Source organism: Pezoporus flaviventris, unplaced genomic scaffold (genome assembly GCF_033815535.1).
Source record: "Pezoporus flaviventris isolate CSIRO_AGI_PZ_B2104156 unplaced genomic scaffold, CSIRO_AGI_Pfla_v1 ptg000047l, whole genome shotgun sequence".
NCBI classification, from domain to species: Eukaryota; Metazoa; Chordata; class Aves; order Psittaciformes; family Psittacidae; genus Pezoporus; species Pezoporus flaviventris.
The window spans coordinates 16,168,052-16,186,590 of NW_026892595.1; the positions used below are offsets into that span (position 1 = coordinate 16,168,052).

At 40.5% G+C, this 18,539-nt stretch overlaps 1 protein-coding gene across 4 annotated transcripts in view; it reads left to right on the top strand.

Annotated features, from left to right (window-relative positions):
- ANKIB1 (ankyrin repeat and IBR domain containing 1) overlaps positions 1-18,539 on the top strand; it is a 96,855-nt gene that overhangs the window by 929 nt on the left and 77,387 nt on the right. The window contains exon 2 of one of the 4 annotated variants that reach the window (XM_061468465.1): positions 185-380. The exons of the other annotated variants lie outside the window; for them this stretch is intronic. The gene's annotated coding sequence lies outside the window, so the exon portion shown is untranslated. The remainder of the gene's footprint in view (positions 1-184; positions 381-18,539) is intronic. 4 annotated transcript variants of the gene reach the window in all.

Genomic DNA, 18,539 nt, shown 5'->3' on the forward strand with positions numbered 1-18,539 from the left:
GGGGGAGAGGCCGCCTCTGGCCCAGGTTCCCACAGGCGCCGCGCCCTGCGGTGACGGGGGTCTGTGCCCGAAAACGTCTGGGCTGGGGGCTCCCTCGGCTGGGACCGTGGGGAAGTTCGGAGCTGCCCGATGGCCTGGCTTCGTCCAGCTCCCGCTGTTGAGCCCATGCCCGCCTTGTTCGTAGCTTGGAGATTCTGCCTTGAAGGCAAAAGGGAAGAACTGCGAGTTGCCAGATCGGCAGCATGAGCTGCTGGGCGAGCTGTGGCAGCGTAACCTTCCTTCAGGCTGGGTAACCCCGTCCTGAGCGGTCTGTCGTGAGTAAAATTGAACGCTCACGGTCTCGAAGAAGAAACTGAGTCTTGGTACTGTGACGGTTTTATGTAAGTAGCAGTACCAGTCTCCTAGGCAGGTCTAAACACATACTGGAAATTGAGCGACTTTGGAAAAGGAAGAACAACCTTGATAATTAACGACTGCTCACCCTGTCTTTTATTTACGATTTTCAGATAGTGTGCTGAGCGAATGTGGAGTCACGAAAACATGCTCTGTAGAGTAAGGCACGAATACCACAGCTTAAATTGTTTGCATGCCCCTCTTTATCATTACTAACCGTTGTTGATTGTGCTTTCTTCCTTCAGTGCTTTTCTGTGCTTATGAGTTCCAGAAATGGAGTTTTAGTTGTAGACATAACATCAGTAGGTGTGCTGTAAATAAGCACTTCCCCTAAAGAGAGAGACCACTTTTGAAAGAATTATTAGCTGTAGAGGTTAGCAGTGAGAAGAGACTGTGTCTTCCTTCCACGTATGAGTGTTTCATCCTTACTTTCATCTCTTTCATTTTCAGTATGAAGTGTGATGGTTTAATTTCTCTTTAATCTCGCTTAGGTATATGAGAAAAATACTCTTCCTTGAAGAAAAAAAAGAAAAAAGGCTTTGGTCATAAGGAAAGCAACAGCATTTTTCAGCTTCTGAGAATATGTGGCTTATTTAGTTGGGGTGTCTGCACAGAAGTGAAATGGTAGAATTTATAGCATTTTTCCCCCCCTTTCTCCCCCGGACATGGAAAGAATAAATGCCGTCCTTACAAATAAGAGGCCAAATTACAGAAGAGGCTTCTGGAAACTTTAATTCCAAGACCTTCTGTGGTCCTGCACTCAAGACAATTCCAACTTCAACAAATTTGAGTTTAGTCCTTAAAAGAATAAAATATTTCAGTAATACAATATATTACTCCTGAATACAGATACTAGAAATCTACTAAAAAGCTAAACAGTGTTGGTGGTGCCCTGTCTTTATTTATATATATATATATGCATCTGCAAAATATTATGAATGAAAATTAATTGGAAAAAAAAATAAAAAAGAGCACTGGCACTGTCGTCTCAGTAGGCAAAAGACAATTTAAGCAAGAAAGCTTTGTGCAGTCTCTCCAATTTTTACTTGTGCCATGCACATCTATATAGGACTGGGTAGTGCATATCTAAGTACATGACTAGGTTTATTGTAAAAACATGGACTTTCCTAGACATAGTTATGTATCTGTGTAAATTTACATGTATCTGTTTGTATATGTTCTATCAGGTATACAAACTCCAGAAAATTAAAGAAAACTAAGCATATAAATTTAAAAGGGAATGACTTCTCCAGCTGTCAGCTTTGGTTCAGTGGAACAACTACAAAAAAAAAAAAAAAAAACGAAACATGGGGTTAGAAAATGTCATTATGTCTTTGTTCGCTGTGTAAGATCTTGTTAACACTACTGCTGATTTAATCTGTCCTGAGCAGTTTCTCACCTGCTGCTCTGTGGCACCTCTGCTGTGATTGATTAACACTACATTGTTTTTTGTTTCAGTAAGAGGTTTTTTTTTATTAGCTGTTAACTGGTTTCACTAGCAGGGTTTGTGGTGAGATTTTATTTTTTTTATTTTTGTGGGATTGGGGTTTTTAGGCATTTTGTTGGGATTTTTTTTTAGTCTTTTTGTTGTTTTCTGTATGTGTGGCTTTGCCTTGGGGTTTCCTGTGTGTATTTGGGTTTTTTTAATTATTATTTATTTTAGCTTTACTGTTTAGATGTCATGTAGTTACCAGTTACTTGACTAGTTAATTAACTTCACCTTGGAATCTGAAAACTTGAAGTTGCTCTTTGCAGTTGTAACTGTTGAAGTTTTTCACCTATGCTAAGGTGACTCATGCCAGTAAGAAAGAAAATTGAAAAGCTGGATGTTATGAATATATGTGCTGAACCAGTTATGTTTCTAATCACATTATGGTGTTTGTATAATTGATAATGAAGCATAGCAAAGATCTGTTTTGCTTGAAGAGCAGCCCTGTGGAAATTCTGCAGGGTTAAATATGACACAGAAAGTTGTGTTTTCAACACCGTTATAATCAAACAGTACTTTTACTGCTTTCCCTCCCTTCTCCCAAAATACATGCCACATACTTTTCCATGGAGTGTTACTAAAATCACACATATGCTTACATTTTAGGGGCAGATGATATTTCATGCAAGGTTACATACATTATATTAAAAGTTCAAGATGGAAAGTCTATGTAAAGTTTAAAATCTGCTAGTTTTCTTTGGAACCACTAAATATCTTCCAGATTTTAAGTGGAAACAGAAAAAATAGTCTTTACCGTTGTGGAAGGCCAAGTGCAAGGTCCTCCACCTGGGCTGCAGCAACCTCCAGTGTCAATATGGACTGGGGGATGAAGGGATTGAGAGCAGCCTAGCAGAGGATTGTGGATACTAGTGAATGAAAAATTGGACATGATCTGGCAATGTGCTTTTGCAGCCCCGAAAGCTAATAGTATCCTGGGCTGCATGAAAGAAGCGCGGCCAGCAGGTCAAGGGAGGTGATTCTCTGCCTCTACTCTGCTGTCATGAGACCAAGCCTATCTGGAGTATTGTGTGCAGTTCTGGGGCTTCCAGCATAAGGGCATGGAGCTGTTGGACTGGGCCTAGAGGAGGGCTACAAAAATGGCCACAGGGCTGGAACACCTCTCATATAAAGAAAGGCTGAGAGAGTTGGAGTTACTCAGCCTAGAGGAGAGAAGGCTCAGGGGAGACCTTATAGCAGCCTTTCCGTGTGTGAAGGGTGGTTACAAGAAAGACAAGAGAGAATTATTACCAGGGCCTGTAATGAGAGGACAAGGAACAATGGTTTAAAACCAAAAGAGGGTAGATTCAGGTTGGGAATAAGACACTGTTTTTCACTTTGAGGGTGGTGAGACAGGTTGTCTAGGGAAGCTGTGCATGTCCCATGATTAGAAATGTTCAAGGTCAAGTTGTATGGGGCACTGAGCAACCTGATCTACTGAAAGATGTCCCTGCCCATGGTAGGAGGGTTGGATGTGATGACCTTTAAAGTCTCATTACAACCCAAACCATACTGTGACTTTTTTTTTTCCCTGAGGAATATTAATTTGTCTTCTCTAGTATCAGTAAAATATTATGGTTTGCATTCCAGACTGCCTTAGTTTATATTTTCATATGCATGTGTGTATCTATTCATCTGTCTTATCTCAAAAAATACTTGGAGTGTTGTACAAATAAGCGTAGTAGTAATAGAATAGCTTCAGTTCATTAGTCCAAGAATCATTTTGGAAAAAGATAGATATTAGTCAGTTGCTTTGCTGTCTTTTTCTAAACATGTTTTCTGAATTTCCCTTACTGTCTGTGCTTTGTTAAGAGTACAGTTCTTACTCTCTGCTTGTTTTCAAACTCACATACCTTAAACTGTACTATGAAAATAAAAAAATAAGTGTCTGTGTAAAATCAACCAGCGTTTTCTTTATGGTATGCAGAGGTGGTCTGAGGAAGTAGTTGTTATTGCTCCAATCCTTTTCCTGTATTCTTGATTTTGATAATTGAAAGTAATTTTCAGAAGTTGTAAACATCTGATATATGGATTAACATTTGAAATTCACATTTGTGTGTATCCTTGATTCTGTTGTTTTCCAAACAAGAGAATTGCCATAATTTTAGATAAAACACTTCTTTTGATCTAAAGCTAATTTGTAGTACTGCTAGTATCCTTGAATATTCTTTAAGGGGTTTTGTTGGAGTTAGTTAAGAGGTACTTTCATTTGGTGGTTTTACTTTGATTTATATTTTAATGTGCATAAATTCTGAACTCTGACTGTTGAAGGGTAATTGCAGTAAAAATACAGTAGCAGGTTGTAAATGTATTACTGCAGGGAAATAGAAGGGCCTCTCTGCTGAATGCCTGGGATCATTCCTGGCTTGGGTGGCTTTACAGAGCAGCTGTGTGACAGTGTTGTCTGTGGAGTTCCTCTTGTAACTCTTCTCATTCATTTCTATACTGACTAGGAAGACAAGGGGACAAAATGGATAATCTAAAAGTGAGTTTTATGTTGGTATATAAGCTTGCACCTAGGAATCAATGTTTGCACACAGCCTGCAATATAGTAATGTTATTCTTTAACAATAAGTTAGTGTAGTTTAAATATTACAGTGTGACAATTAGGCAGTGTATTGTTGATTATATATAACATATTTCATATGTACAGGCTTCCATGATGGAGAAAACCTTACTAAACCTCTTGGGGATTTTCCTTACTTAACAGAGTTTCACAGTGTCTTGTGCTTACCATTTTGACATGCATGAGCAACTTGCAGGATGCACAATACAGAGGATTCCCTGTCTTTTTCCTGCCTGGCTAAACACAATGACCTAAGGGGTAGGGGCAGTGGTGACGAGTTCCTGCCTGGTGCAGGAGGTGCATCTCCTGTGTGACTACGCCACCTTCCCAGGTGGCCTTGCATAACACTTACAAGTCTCTGCAAGTGGAACGGAACAATAATTAAGTCAATGGTTCATCTAGCTTGGAGGTGTCACTGAGGTTAAGTCGACCTATGCCCTGCATCAGAACTGCTCCCATAAAGAAGAAAGGTGGGTTATTGTTATAGGAGACCCTGTTCTGCAAACTGGTTCCACTTCTTAGGGAGGTCTCCTGCATCCCTGAGATCCAGGGTTAAAAGATGTGAAGAGAAAACTTCCTACCCTGGTATGACCCTCAGATTATTATCCATTGTAGATTTTTCAGGTAGTCAGCAATGAAGTTGCAGCAAGAAGTCCAAAGGCAGTCAAGACAGACTTTAGGGCTTTGAAATTACTTGATAGGGGATCAGATGCACAGGTAGTGTTTTCCTCTGTCCTTTCAGTTGCAGGGAATAATGAGGTAGGAAACAGGAAGAGCCAGCAGATCAATACCTGGCTCTGAACCTGATGTCACAAGCAAAGTTTTGGGTTTTTTGACCATGGGTCATTTTACTCGACACCAGGCTGGCTGGTGACAGACTGGGTGCCCCTGTCTCAAAAGGGGAAAAGGATCTTTGCACAGGAATTAACAGGGGTAATGAAAGAACTTTAAACTAGCTTTGAAGGGGGAGAAAGGATAAAATGAGTCTCACCAGATACAAGCCTGCGGATGTCATGCCAATGTTTGAGCGATAGTGTGCTAGCAAGGTCCTTCAGTCTGCCGTCTCAATGCAGATAGGGGATGGAAATCCATGCAGCAACAAATACACAAAGGTTATTGATGTGTTAGAAAGCACAAAAGTGCCTGCAAATGGTAATGTAGAAATTAGGGCTTCTCCCCCAAAAAGGTGCTGGTATCAATAGCCCAACTGAAGTGCATCTACACCAGTACATGTAGCATGGGCAACAAACAGGAGGAGCTGGAAGCCATTGTACAGCAGGAAAATGGTGGTATAGGTGCCATCATGGAAACACGGTGAGGTGACTCGCACACCTGGTGTGCTCAGAAGGGATAGGCAAGGAAAGATAGGCATTGGAGTAGACATGTAGGTTAGGGGTTGTCTAGAGCTCAATGATGGCTGCAACAGGGTTGGGTGTTTATGGGTAAGGATCAGGGGAAAGGTCAACAAGGCAGATACAGTGGGAATCTGTTGTAGACCACCCAACCAGTATGAAGAGGCAGGAAAAACATAAGTGGCTGAGAGAAGTCTCACAATTGTTAGCCCTTGTTCTTGTGGGGTGCTTCAACTTACCAGATGTCTGCTGGAAATAAAACAGACAGGAAACAGCGTAGGAAGTTCCTGGAGCATGTGGAAGGTAACTTCCTGACAGAGCTGGTGAGGGAGCTAACTAGGGAAGGCACCCGCTGGACCTGTTGTTTGTGAACAGGGAGATTTGTGGGTGATGTGAGGGTTGGAGGCTGTCTTGGGCACAGCGATCATGAGATTATAGGGAAGGAGGGTTAGTCCACCTTAGACTTCTGGAGGGCAGACTTTGGCCTGTTTAGGAGACTGATTGACAGAGTCCCTTGGGAGGCAGTCCTGAGGGCAAAGGCGTTCAGGAAGGCTGGACATTCTCCAAGAAAGAAATCTTAAAGGTGCAGGAGCAGGCTGTCCCCATGTCCTGAAAGACAGACTGGTGGGGAAGAAAACTGGTGGCCTGGCTGACCAGAGAACTCTGGCTGGAACTCAGGAAAAAAGGAGAATTTACGACCTTTGGAAGAAGAGGCAGGCAACTCAGGGTGACTACAGGATGTTGTGAACCTTTGTGGGGAGAAAATTAGAAGGGCTAAAGCCCAGCTAGAATTTAATCTGGCTACTGCCTTCTTAAAAAGTTTCTATAAATACAACAAAAGGAAGGCTAAGGAGAATTTCCATCCTGTATTGAATGTGGGGAGAAATAGACTAACAAAGGGTGATGAAAAGGCTGAGGTACTTAATAACTTCTTTGCCTTAGTCTTTTATAGTAAGACCAGCTTACAGTAAGTTGTTCTGTAGGTACCCAGCCTGCTGAGCTGGAAGACAGGAAGCGGAATGCAGCCCCCATAGACCAAGGGGAAATGGTTAGCTATCTGCTATGGCACTTAGACACACACATCTATGGGGCTGGGTGGGATCTACCCAAGGGGACTGAGGGAGGTGGCAGAAGAGCTCGCCAACCCACTTTCCATCATTTATCAGCAGTCCTGGCTAATTGGGGAGGTCCCAGTTGACTGGAAGTTAGCAAATGTGATGCCCATACAAGAAGGGCTGGAAGAAGGATCTAAGGAGCGTCAGCCTGATCTTAGTGCTGGGAAACTCATGCCGAGTGCCATTACATATACAGGACAACATGTACAGGACAACCAGATGATCAAGCCCATTCAGCATGGGTTTATGAAAGGCAGGTCCTGCTTGACTAACCTGATCTCCTTCTGTGACAAGGTGACCCACTTAGTGGATGGGGGAAAGGCTGTGGATGTTGTCTACCTAGACTTTAGTAAAGCCTTTGACAATTTCCCACGACAGTCTTCTGGAGAAGCTGGCTGCTCATGGCTTGGACAGGCATACTCTTTGCTAGGTAAAAAAACTGGCAGAATGGCCAAAAAGTGGTGATGAATGGAATTAAATCCAGTTGGTGGCGGGTCACAAGTGGTGTTCTCCAGGGCTCAGTGTTGGGGCCATTTCTGTTTATAATCGTTATCAGTGATCTGGGTGAGGGGAGCAGGTCCAAAGGAGAGCAGTGAGGCTGGTGAAGGATCTGGAGAGCAGGTCTTATGAGGAATGGCTGAGGGAAGTGGGGTTGTTCAGTCCGAAGAAGAGAACGCTGAGGGGAGACCTTACCACTTTCTACAGCTACCTGAAAGGTTGTAGTGAGGTGTATGTTGGTCTCTTCGCCCAAGTAACAAGTGATAGGGCAAAAGGAAGTGGCCTCAGATTGTGCCAGGGGGGGTTTAGGTTGGATATTTGGAAAAATTTCTTCACCAAAGGGTTGTCAAACATTGGAACAGGCTTCCCAGAGAAGTGGTGGAGTCACCATTCCTTGAGATATTTAAAAGATGTGTAGTTGCGGCACTTAGGGACATGGTTTAGTGGTGGACTTGGCATTTCTAAGTTAACAGGTGGACTTGATCTTAAGGGTCTTTTGTAACCTAAATGATTTTATGATTCTAACTTCTGTAGTGTAGTCTGCCATGCTATATAGCATTCTTGGAAGTAGAAATTTAGTCATTGGCCTCTACTCCTCTATATCTCTTTGCTGCATTTAGATTTTCTTTTCTCTCCAACAAAAATAATGACAAATAAAAGGTACTCAATTTTGACATGTGCTGTTACTGTGAAAATAGCACCCTAGAAGCTTGCAAGTAAATAAAAAGACTTTTGGAAATATTGCAATCCCCAAGTTCCATGGAATAAAGACCGTCATGTGGTAACCAAATGGTGTATATTCATTTTAAAGGAGTATTTTTAAATTGCTGTGAACCACTTAGCCCTTGCTTTGTAATAGAGGCTGTGGTTAAATAACACAATCTAGGCATTTCCAAGTCGCCATGCTATTTTGAGTGAATCCTTAAGTTTGCTGGAATGATCTGAACTATTCCATCTATATTTACAGTTTATGGTCTGTCAGGCATAGACATAGCCCTCTCTCACTTTCTGAAACAAAGAGCAGTTTAGAGGAAAAGATACAGAATAATCAATTTCTGGATCATCTGCAAGACTCTATACAGTACAAGTCGGTTTGAGAAACTTGACTTCTGGTGGCTGGACAATACAAAAGAACATAGAGAGAATTGGTTTGCTATCAAAGAGACCAACTGGTTGTAGGTTATTCACTGTATTAAGCAAGAAAGTAGGGTATCACCACTTGTATACATCCTACATATAACTTTGAGAAACTCTTGAAATTTTGGGGCATTTTTTCTGTAATCTGGAGTAAGTTCTTAAGTGTGTTGGTGTTTTTTTCAGGAGTCACTGTTGGAGGTAGATAATAAATGCTTATTGAAGGAAAGCTCAATTCCTTACTTTCCAAAGTAAGATACTAAAATACATTTAATGGAGGCAGATTTCTTTCTTCAGCTAGTATTTCTAAATCTCATGCACTTAAATCCTTTTCCATTTATGCAAGTTAAGAAAGATATAACATTGATAGGAGGTTTATATCCTTGAACCATGAAGGCTACTAATGTTGGTGTTTGTGTTACTTCTCTTCTGTACAGTCTCTGCCATATCTTGTATTTGCTGTTCTACCTTAGTGTTGTGTTTGTATGTACTCTGTATTTACTTACTTAATGTTCTAGCTTCTAAATATTTGTTCCTATTTTCTTACTTTTCTTTTTTCCATCCTTTCGCCCTTATTTTTCTGATTGTTTTGGTTTTCATTGTAGTCTCGTATCTCTTGAAGGAAACGTTTGTTTCTTTTGTAGACAATATAAATGGCTTGTAGTTTCCAACTGCTTTTGCAGAACATTTTTTATGGAATCAAGATTTTCTTCAGCATCATCTGCTGTGATAATTGCTGGTATGTTGTGTTATGCCTACCTGATGCCTCTGTCTCATGAAGTTAATTGCGTGAGTGACACCTTTTTAGACATGCTGTGGTGTCAAGGTTGGTTGGTTGTGGTGGGTTTTTTTGACCACTGTTAATGAATTAACACTTCTGTGCAAGTAGAAATTCTAAACAATTCTTGACAGATGAAAACATAAGAAGAGACATACAGTCTTGAATAGGCTGTGAAGCAAAGCGCTAGCAAGAAATAAGATAAACTAAGGGAAAATTAAAGTCAAGTGGTCAAGTTCCTATGCGAATGCCAACCTGAACTGAAATTTAACTGTAATTCACATAGAATTAGAGGTTATAGAGAGGAAACATAATATTGTTTCGAGCTGGTTTGACTGAGACTCTGATGTCAGCTAGCGCGGTAACCTGTCACAACTTACTTGAGAAGTGGTAAAAGCATGATAGTCGCTAACTGTGAAAATTCTTAAGCAGTTTGATTCTATGCTAATTGTCTTAAGCAGTTCAAATACTACTTTTGAAAAATGCGCTATAGGAGTGTTGGTGATCTCCCCCCACCCCTTTTTCCTGTTTTTTTTTTTTTCCCTATGAAAGATGGTTCAAGGAAAGATACAGTTTTGGAGTTTATTTCAAAACAAAGCAGTTTTTTCAATGCCATTTCTGGGAAAATACGCTTAAAGTTTACATAATGCTGATCATGTATATACTCATGGCATATTTCTTGACTGTTTTATATACTCTGTATTCAGTTGCAGTTAAATATAAACGTAAGCTGGAAACTGATTCTCTGCACCAGGTACTTCACCGGATTGTCATCACTCTTCTTGGAATTTAGCATAGAAAAGAATTAGATTTTTCTAGTTTATAAATATAATTTGGCTTTTAAAATAGGCCGTGCTTGTTCTTTCAAGGTACTTTAAACAACTGTGGGAACATCATGTCCTGTTTGCATGCAGCTGGTTTTGGTCCTGATTGTAAATTACTGCAAATGAAATTATTTGGTGGAGAAAATTGTGTTTGTTATATTTATTAGTTTGAGCTGTGTTTACAGTCCACTTAAGCCCTCCTCTTCAGAGAGCTGTCACAGATGTTAATTAGGGTAGTAATATCCCCCCACCTCTTTTGTTTTGACTGGACCTTTAATAGGAATTTTGAAGGTAAAGTTAAAAATTATATATTTCCATGAAAGCTGCTGCATAGAAACTCAAGATCTTACTGTATTAAAAAGAGCATATTTTTTAGGATGCACAGATGAAGCACTGATAATAATAATTGAAGTACTATGAATGAGTTATGAATGAGCCTTTGGAGAAATAGCTGAAAAAATTGAGAAAGTTCATGAGATGTACTTTTTCTGTGTTTTTGCACTACGACTATATTAAATACCAGTTCTATTAAAATTTGTCATAAACTTAAGAATAGGAATTTTAGGGCTGCTGTTATTTACTGATGAACTCTTTACCAAGGGTTTGATTATCGCTGTACTACTGTAGTGTGCAGTTTTGTGTTTATATTTTTATTAGCTATTATGTGTGTAAGATACAAAATAATATATGCAATGCTAGATGCACATCAGGACTAATTTTCAGCAGTAACAACCTGTAAATGTTGCAATAGGATTTTACTCTGAAATGTTCATTTTCTTATTACCTTGCCTGTGTAAATTACTTGCAGAATTGTTACTTTTTTTAGGATTTTTTCTTCAATCCAGGTGGCTCTGCTATGCTCTAGATCTCAAAGCACCTGGTGGAAAAGCAGATGTATTAATCTCTGGTTAACTCTTGTTATGTTGAAAGACTACAGACAGACATATAGAAACGTCCTGCCAGTGTAGAGCCCAGAAGATTTGTTGGTAGTCTATCAAAATGGTGAATTTCATCAGTGGCTTGAAGAAACTGCAAGTGTGTAGCTACTAAACTCTGAAGACCGAAGTTCCAGCTGTGCTAATACTGCAAGTTACAAGTTTCAAAATTTTAAAGAACTTACTGATGGTGTTTCATTCACATTTGCTAAGTAGTTGAAGTGATCTCTATAAGGTGAGGATTTTGATATTTTAAAGCTCAGCTCTTGACACACAGCTATATAGAAGACTTCATGATAGCAGAACATGTGGTTCTTCTACCACATTTATTCTGCAGAAATAATTCTACTACAGAATTGCAGTACCAAACAATCTAAGCCTGTGCAGCATTTTAGAATTTACAACTCTAAAATAAAGTGTTTGTTCTTATGAAAGAGCTCCAGTTACTTGCATTCTCTGAAGTCTTGGAGATGCACAGCCTGAGACATTACTAACAGCTCTGTAGCTGTTAGTACAAATATACAGTGGTTCTTAATTTAGGCCCTTTTCCCTGACTCGAGAGTCACTGACACAGATACTTTACATATTTAGTTCTCCATATTTAGAAGGATGGGTTGGAGAGAAATCTTTCATTGGAGCTCTTTCAGTGAGTCACCAAGAGCAAACTATCCATTAAGAAAAAAAAATACTGAAGAGGCTTTATTTGGTGACTTGTGCATTGAAATACAAGTCCTTTGTAATGTCCCATTTACCAACATGTTAATTAGTTAAAATTAAAACTACTTGCAAGTCCTTTATCCTTTTTAGGACGTGATAATTAGTATTAAGGTTAAATAGTGCAGGTTTGCATTTACAGTCCTTATTAACCACCTGGATGAGTTGATGGAATGCACCATCAGCAGGCTTTTTGATGACACCGAGTTGTGTGTGCCCGAGGACAGGGCTGCTCTTCTGAGGGACCTCGACAGGCTGGAGATATGGGCTCACACCAACCTTGCAGTGCTCAACAACAAATCTGAAAAATTAAACAGAATAAGCCTACACAGTGGTACAGGCTGGGAACCTGTGGCTAGAGAGCAAAGTTGCAGTGAATGACTTCACTTTCCTGGTGGACACCAAGTTGAATGTGAGTCAGAAATGTGCCTTTACCTAGCAAGAGTGAAGCCAGTAGCTGAGAAAAGTGCTGTCAGCTTGGCATTTGTGGGACTGCATCTGAAACAATGTCTAGCTTTGTGCTTCCCAGTATGGAAGGGATACCAGCACAGTGGATCAGGTCTAGAAGAAGACTGCCAAGATTATTAGGGAGCAGGAGCACATAATGTAAAAAGAAAAGCTGGAAGAGCTGAGTGCTCTTGGAAGAGCTGGGTGCGCTTGGTGTTCAGAGAAGACATGGGGAAGGATCTTGTTTTCAATTAATGGGAGGGTACAGAGAAGACAAAACCAGACTCCTCTTGGAGGAGCTGAGTGACAGGGCTGGATGCAACAGAGAAAGTTCCAGCAAGTGGTGTTTCAATTAGACACTAGGAAAAGATTACACCATGGGGATGGTCAAATGCTGGGACAAGTTTGCCCAGAGAAGTTGTGGGGTCTCCATCTTTGGGGATACTCTGAGAACAACCTTGAGCAGCCTTTGAAGCCTTGAAGATTGCACTGGGTAGAGGATTGAAGCATTTGACCTCCAGAGGCTCCTTCCAATGTAAATAACTCCTTGCTTCGTATCAGATGGTACAGTTGCACGTCCAGCTGTTCTCACCTCTTCTGCATGCAGCTGGTTCTGGCCCAGCTGAAGCGTGTGGCCCAGAGGGTGGTGGAGCTTTGTAGAACAGTGTGATTATGTCAAGTAAACTCTGCTTTACAGCTCAAATCCTGTTTTTTAACCTGGCTTCTGCATAATCAAAGAATTGAAGTGATTAGTGCTTTGAATTACCATGTCTTAATGGAATGGACTAATCCTAAATAAGGTATCTTCCTTTCTGGGATTTTTTTTTTTAGTAACGATAGTTGAGGGGGGTCTGTAATATGCAAAAAAACTTTTCCTGCTATGCAGAAGTAGTCTGATTTCTTGTGTATCCTTTCAGGCAATTAAATAAATACATAACTATAATTGGAAACAAGCTTATTCTGTTTCTTTATTGCTGTTAGGGTTTTTTGGTCAGTCATTTTTGTTTGTGGGATGCTGTTTGGTTAGGGTTTTTTGTTTGTTTTGTTTGATTTTGTTTGGTTTTGTGGTTTTTTTTTTTTTAATTCATAAATCCAGACATTTTCATAAGCAGGCTGCCCGAGGTTTATACTTCCTTAATAAAGGAACAGAAAGATAAATTCATTTGTCTGGAATGGGAGTTAGACAGAATGTTCTAGTATAAAATACTTTGTTGTAATGTGTAACTAAAAAGAGATAATTTGGAAGTTTCCGTCTGTATTTCTGGATGTCATTACGATGTAAAATAAGCAAACCTGAATAAAATAGTCACATAATTTTACTGTAAAGGCAGTGTAAATTCCCTATTGATTTGGCCTTTGTTTCATAGTAATGCCTTTTAATTCTCTCTGAGCTCCAAATCCTGTTGATTTTTTCTTACTATTTTTTTTTTTCCTGCATGTATCCTGTTATATATACGAGTGGAGAATCAGTATGGAGAACCAGCGTTCTAGAATCAGTCTTTAAGAAGGCAACTAGTTAATTATTTTATTTCCCCTTCCTCCCTCCTCTGTTTTATGGTTTTCTTAAAAGAGAATGAGTCAAATTTATCCTAAATTAGTCACAGGCCTTTAATGTATATTGAATTAACTTTGGTTTTGGAGGTTGTAGTATCAGGGTAGCCATGAGGAGCTACTACTACTAATGGTGTCCTTCATTATTTTGCAAATACACAGACGTACTCAATTTTAGCATCTACTTATGAGTGCAAGGGAAGAAATCCTAACCCCCAGAATAAAGTGTATTCCTGAGAATAAATTCTGTATGAATAAGAGAATTTCTAGCAAAATCAGATGGTATTTTCTGGGTGTCTTTAGCATGCTTTTGTTCTTTCAAAGTAATGATGACATGCGGATCAAAGCAGACTGGGTTACTGCTAAATGGAGTTGTTTAAAAAAAGTTTCTTTTTGAAACTTAAAACCTCAGTATGAACTTTGAACATAAAAAAAATATTCTCAAACCAGTCTACCCACGGCTTACTCTGAAAATAAATCCTTTCACATTCCTAACACCAGACCGTCCACCCTAATCATGCCTTGCTTTAGCTATTGTGTACTTTATTTTCCCCAGTACTGCCTGGGTCTGCTTACTTTAACTCTGCCTGATGATTTGCAAACTGCGCACCCAGCTGCTGTATCCAACTAGCGGTAACCAAGGGCACCCAAGAAATGTTCTGGTGTTCTGTTATGTCCCCAGTTCCCTACAACTGAGGATGCTTCTGATAAAGAAATTCTTTATCTATTTGGTGTGTTGCATTCTTAAAAATGGCAGTGAATTTAAATGTCTACATAGAATTGAAGACCTGAGAGCAGTATTGTTTTCAAAATGGATTCAGTGGGACGTGAGTCTGTAAAATGCAAAGTTTTGGGCTTTTTTTAATACAGTTTGCCGTTCTAATTGACTAAGGAAATAAGATTTCCATGTTACACAGACACTCGATTACATCCTGAAAATGAGCAAGCTATTGCGCAGGTGGATTATGTGCCATTTAGAGTAGGTAGTTCCAGTATCCCTGATTCCTCAAACATTCTAGCCTCATGCCCTTCTGCTGCAATATGATATGTTGTCATACAAACCACAGTTTGAAAAGGGAGTCTCTTATATTTAATCTCTTTATAGAGGTATGGTTTTTATTGTTGTATGTTGTTAGTCATGGCTGATCTTTAAGCTGTTCGATGTTTGATTCAGCGATGCTTCTTACTCTTACTGTAATACAAAAAGGGTTCCATTTCTCTCACTTCTTGTCTGTTGTGCTTTTCCCCTTTCTGAATCTTCTAGAGAGTTGTTTAGTGCAATTAGAACATGCTTCTTGCTATGCAGGATGTTAGTTATGTAACTACATAGGATAGATACCAGGGTGGATTTTTAAAGCCAGTTGTGCCAGTTTAAATTTTCAGAAGACCTTAAGACTTAAATCCTCTAATGAATACCCTGACCCTATTGATAAAGTATTGTTGTATCTACATATCCCTCAACAATTGAAAATCGGGTCCCTGGATTGTTCTCCAGCAAGTTTTAAATCTGTTATGAAATACGATGCAACAGGATATGTGCTAAAGGAGGGAAGGAGGGGATGACTGTTGTTAAACATCACCCTTTCCCAATGTGCTAGAGGATAGAGACTACATTAGACACATTTCTCACCTCCCCCTCCTTCAAGACTGTGTTTGTTCAGAAAGCTTTGTGCCAAGTTGGTAGAGTTTGTTTTCACCAGAGTCCTCCTGGGCCTCCTTGCAGCTAAACTAAACACCTTTCACTAGTACCTTCTTGCCTCACTCCTGCTTTTTAGCTGCCTGGTTGCACAGATTGGATGTCTTTCCTCTCTAGTAAACACAAGCTCACCTGTGTGCTTTCACTGCCTGTTAGTGATTTTAGTTGTCTTTCCACCTAGGTCTTGCCTAGCATCAGGCACTGGAATAGCATCTGCTGCTATCAGCGATCATCTGGTTTTGTGCATAATGAGATTAAAACTAAGCACAGGTACCAGATGACACTGGGGTCAATTTGCTGTATAAGTGTCTTGTATTCTGATGCAGTTTGATGCTCCTTTGTACACTGCTCAGCATGGGTACTTGAAAGCCTGGGTGTAGTTAGTGTTGCCTCTGGTGCTGTGACGCCTGCTCTGAACCTCCAGTCTCCCACTTCACGCAGCTGCATCTGCCAGTCAGGGCTCCATCCGCCATCCCCGCTGAATGCACTGCTGCTGAGTTGTAGCTGATAAAATAATGCTGGGCTACAAGAGAAATTTCCTGAAAACTTCTCTGACTTTAATTAACGCAGTGGTGCTGGTGTACTCCTGCCTTGCCTCAGCACCCAAACAACTGTGGGCTTTGCACAGGTTGCACGTTGCTGGTGTTTCTGCTTCTGTCTGCACTTTAGTTTGAACAAGCACTGTTTTGAAAGTATTTCCACTCTTTGCAGTATGCGCTGATACAAATAATCTTGCCTCCTTATCACTGCTGCCATGCTCTGGCCATTTGGACCATCAATAGCCAGGGGAAAAAAAAACAGAGAACTGAGCTGAGTTACAGCTATTCTGCTCTGCAGTCACAAAGGCACATGCCAGTGAAAACCAAGGGAAAGTGCAGGAATATGGATGAACAGAAGGGGTGGATCAGAAACAGGGCAGGATCAGCTCTGGTGCAAATTAAAACAGCTTTAGAAACTATGGGCTGTTTTTCAAACAACATTAGCATCATAAAAAGATACTGGAGGCAGATTTCCAGCTTGCTAAGTGCATGCTTCATAATAACTATAAAAATTACTTTATAATTTCTGAAGCTTTCAGGGAAGTCTGGTTGAAGTCACATGGTGATCTGGGCAGCGATAACAGGGAGCTGGACCTGAGGGAGGAGAACAGCCCAACACAGGAACAAGAAGTGTAGAGGGAAAAATATGTGCTTATTTTGCTGGTTTGGTTGTTTTTGTTTTTTTTTTTCTGGGGCGGAGGGGTTCTCTTGTGGTGCCTTGCAAGCAGAAAGAACTATTCTTAATTAAGTGCCTGTGTGTTACATTGGCACTGCAGCAGGATTTCCATAAAGTGGTCACCACATGATTCCTGAGCATTACAACTTTGTGAGCTTCTCAAGGTAATACAGTTTCTTCCCCCAGCTTATGTCTCATCTACCACTGCTTGCTTTTGCTCCAACAGATGTGTGCAATCAAACTGGCAATGGGATTCTTCTGCCAAACTCTGTATTCTTGGACCTTACCCCAGTGGATTTCTGTCTCACTTTCAGGCAGCCAAATACAAGTTCTACCAGTACCTAGCAAATGCTGGATTGGTAGTTGAACTTTTCCTTGTGATAGGTCAGGCTGCTTAAGAGCAGCTTTACTACTCATGGTAGAGGAAGATGAATGGGCTTGTCAAGCTGAAGTAGAGACATGGTGACTTGTTCAAGAGCAGTAAGTCTGCTCTTTTACGTAAGCAGGCTGGATTGCATAGTCTCAGGTGGCCACGTGTCATTTTCGGCTGGGTGTCTGCTGTCACAGCTTTGCAGCCAGGTTTGGCAGACATCAAAGTAAAAGTCTTCCCATACTTGTGGAGGCATGCCTAGCTATGGAGGTAGCAGGAAAGGGACGCGTGTCCTAGTCACAGCAGCATCACCACGGTGGGGAAAACCCATGTGCAGACGTCCTCTGTGACTTTGTGAGCAGTGTTCAGAAATAGCACTGGCTAAGAACCTGCTGTGCAGTGTCACTGACATCTCCCAAGTCAGGAGGGTGACCTGGATCTTTCTGTTCTGCAGGACCTCTCTCTCTAATGTAGCACCAAATAACCGACACAGGTACTAACAGTTGCCTTACCTAACCAGAAGTACCGAGTCCAATGGTGAGCTAGCTATGTTTGCAGCACTGTCAGTCATTCTTCTAACACTGGGAACTGTATGGAGCACACATGGAAGGAACAGAAGTCAGTGATTAACACAGCCAAGGCTGCACTAACTCTGCTTGATATATTTTGATACTAAATGGATTCATGGGCAATCAGTATTAGAAAGAAAGAGTATGTAAGTCTAGTAAAATGCTGCTTTTCAGAACACATGCTTGCTGGCACAGTAACTGTCTATAAAAAGAGGTAAGGCAGCAGCTTTCCATCAAAAAAAAAAACCCAAACAACCTGCAAAAGCTTGGGCAGTATACAAAGTTGCATTAGTGAACAAGGCGTGAGATGATGTGGCTATTGGATAGCAAGCCAAAGGATTTTGCTGAGCTGGGGGCCATTACATGACTGTTAGCAATCTGCTATTGAACAGGCTTAAATCTGGTACCTCGGATGATCAAGTTCTACAGCAGTCCAGCATAACTGTCAAATTACAATCTGACTCTTTTTATAATTACTCCCTTTTTTTAGATGGCAGTGTTCTGGTTTAAAGCATAAAAAGTAAAGAACTTCCTGATTAGTATTAGACTATATAATTAGTGTTGAATGATTAAATCTGTTTCTGGATGAGGAATTTTCTCCTTCGCATGGGGAAGTGAATTTTTTCAGGTATGCTTTGGCTATTTAAGTGTTTTCTGTGAGGAGATGCCTTCTTGTTCTTTCCCAGCAAGCATGAGCTGGAGAAGAACAGTAATAAGAGTAACAAGGTTTACAGACTACAGGAGAACATGGGCGCAGGAGAATTGTGGAGAGAGGGGCAGTTTGGTGTGGCAAGTTTCCTTTTTTTTCTTGTTGCTATGAAGAAGAGAGGAGTAAGGAGAAGCAAGGTCTGTGTATGTGATACCATACACATTATCAGGGTAGGAGAAAAAACACA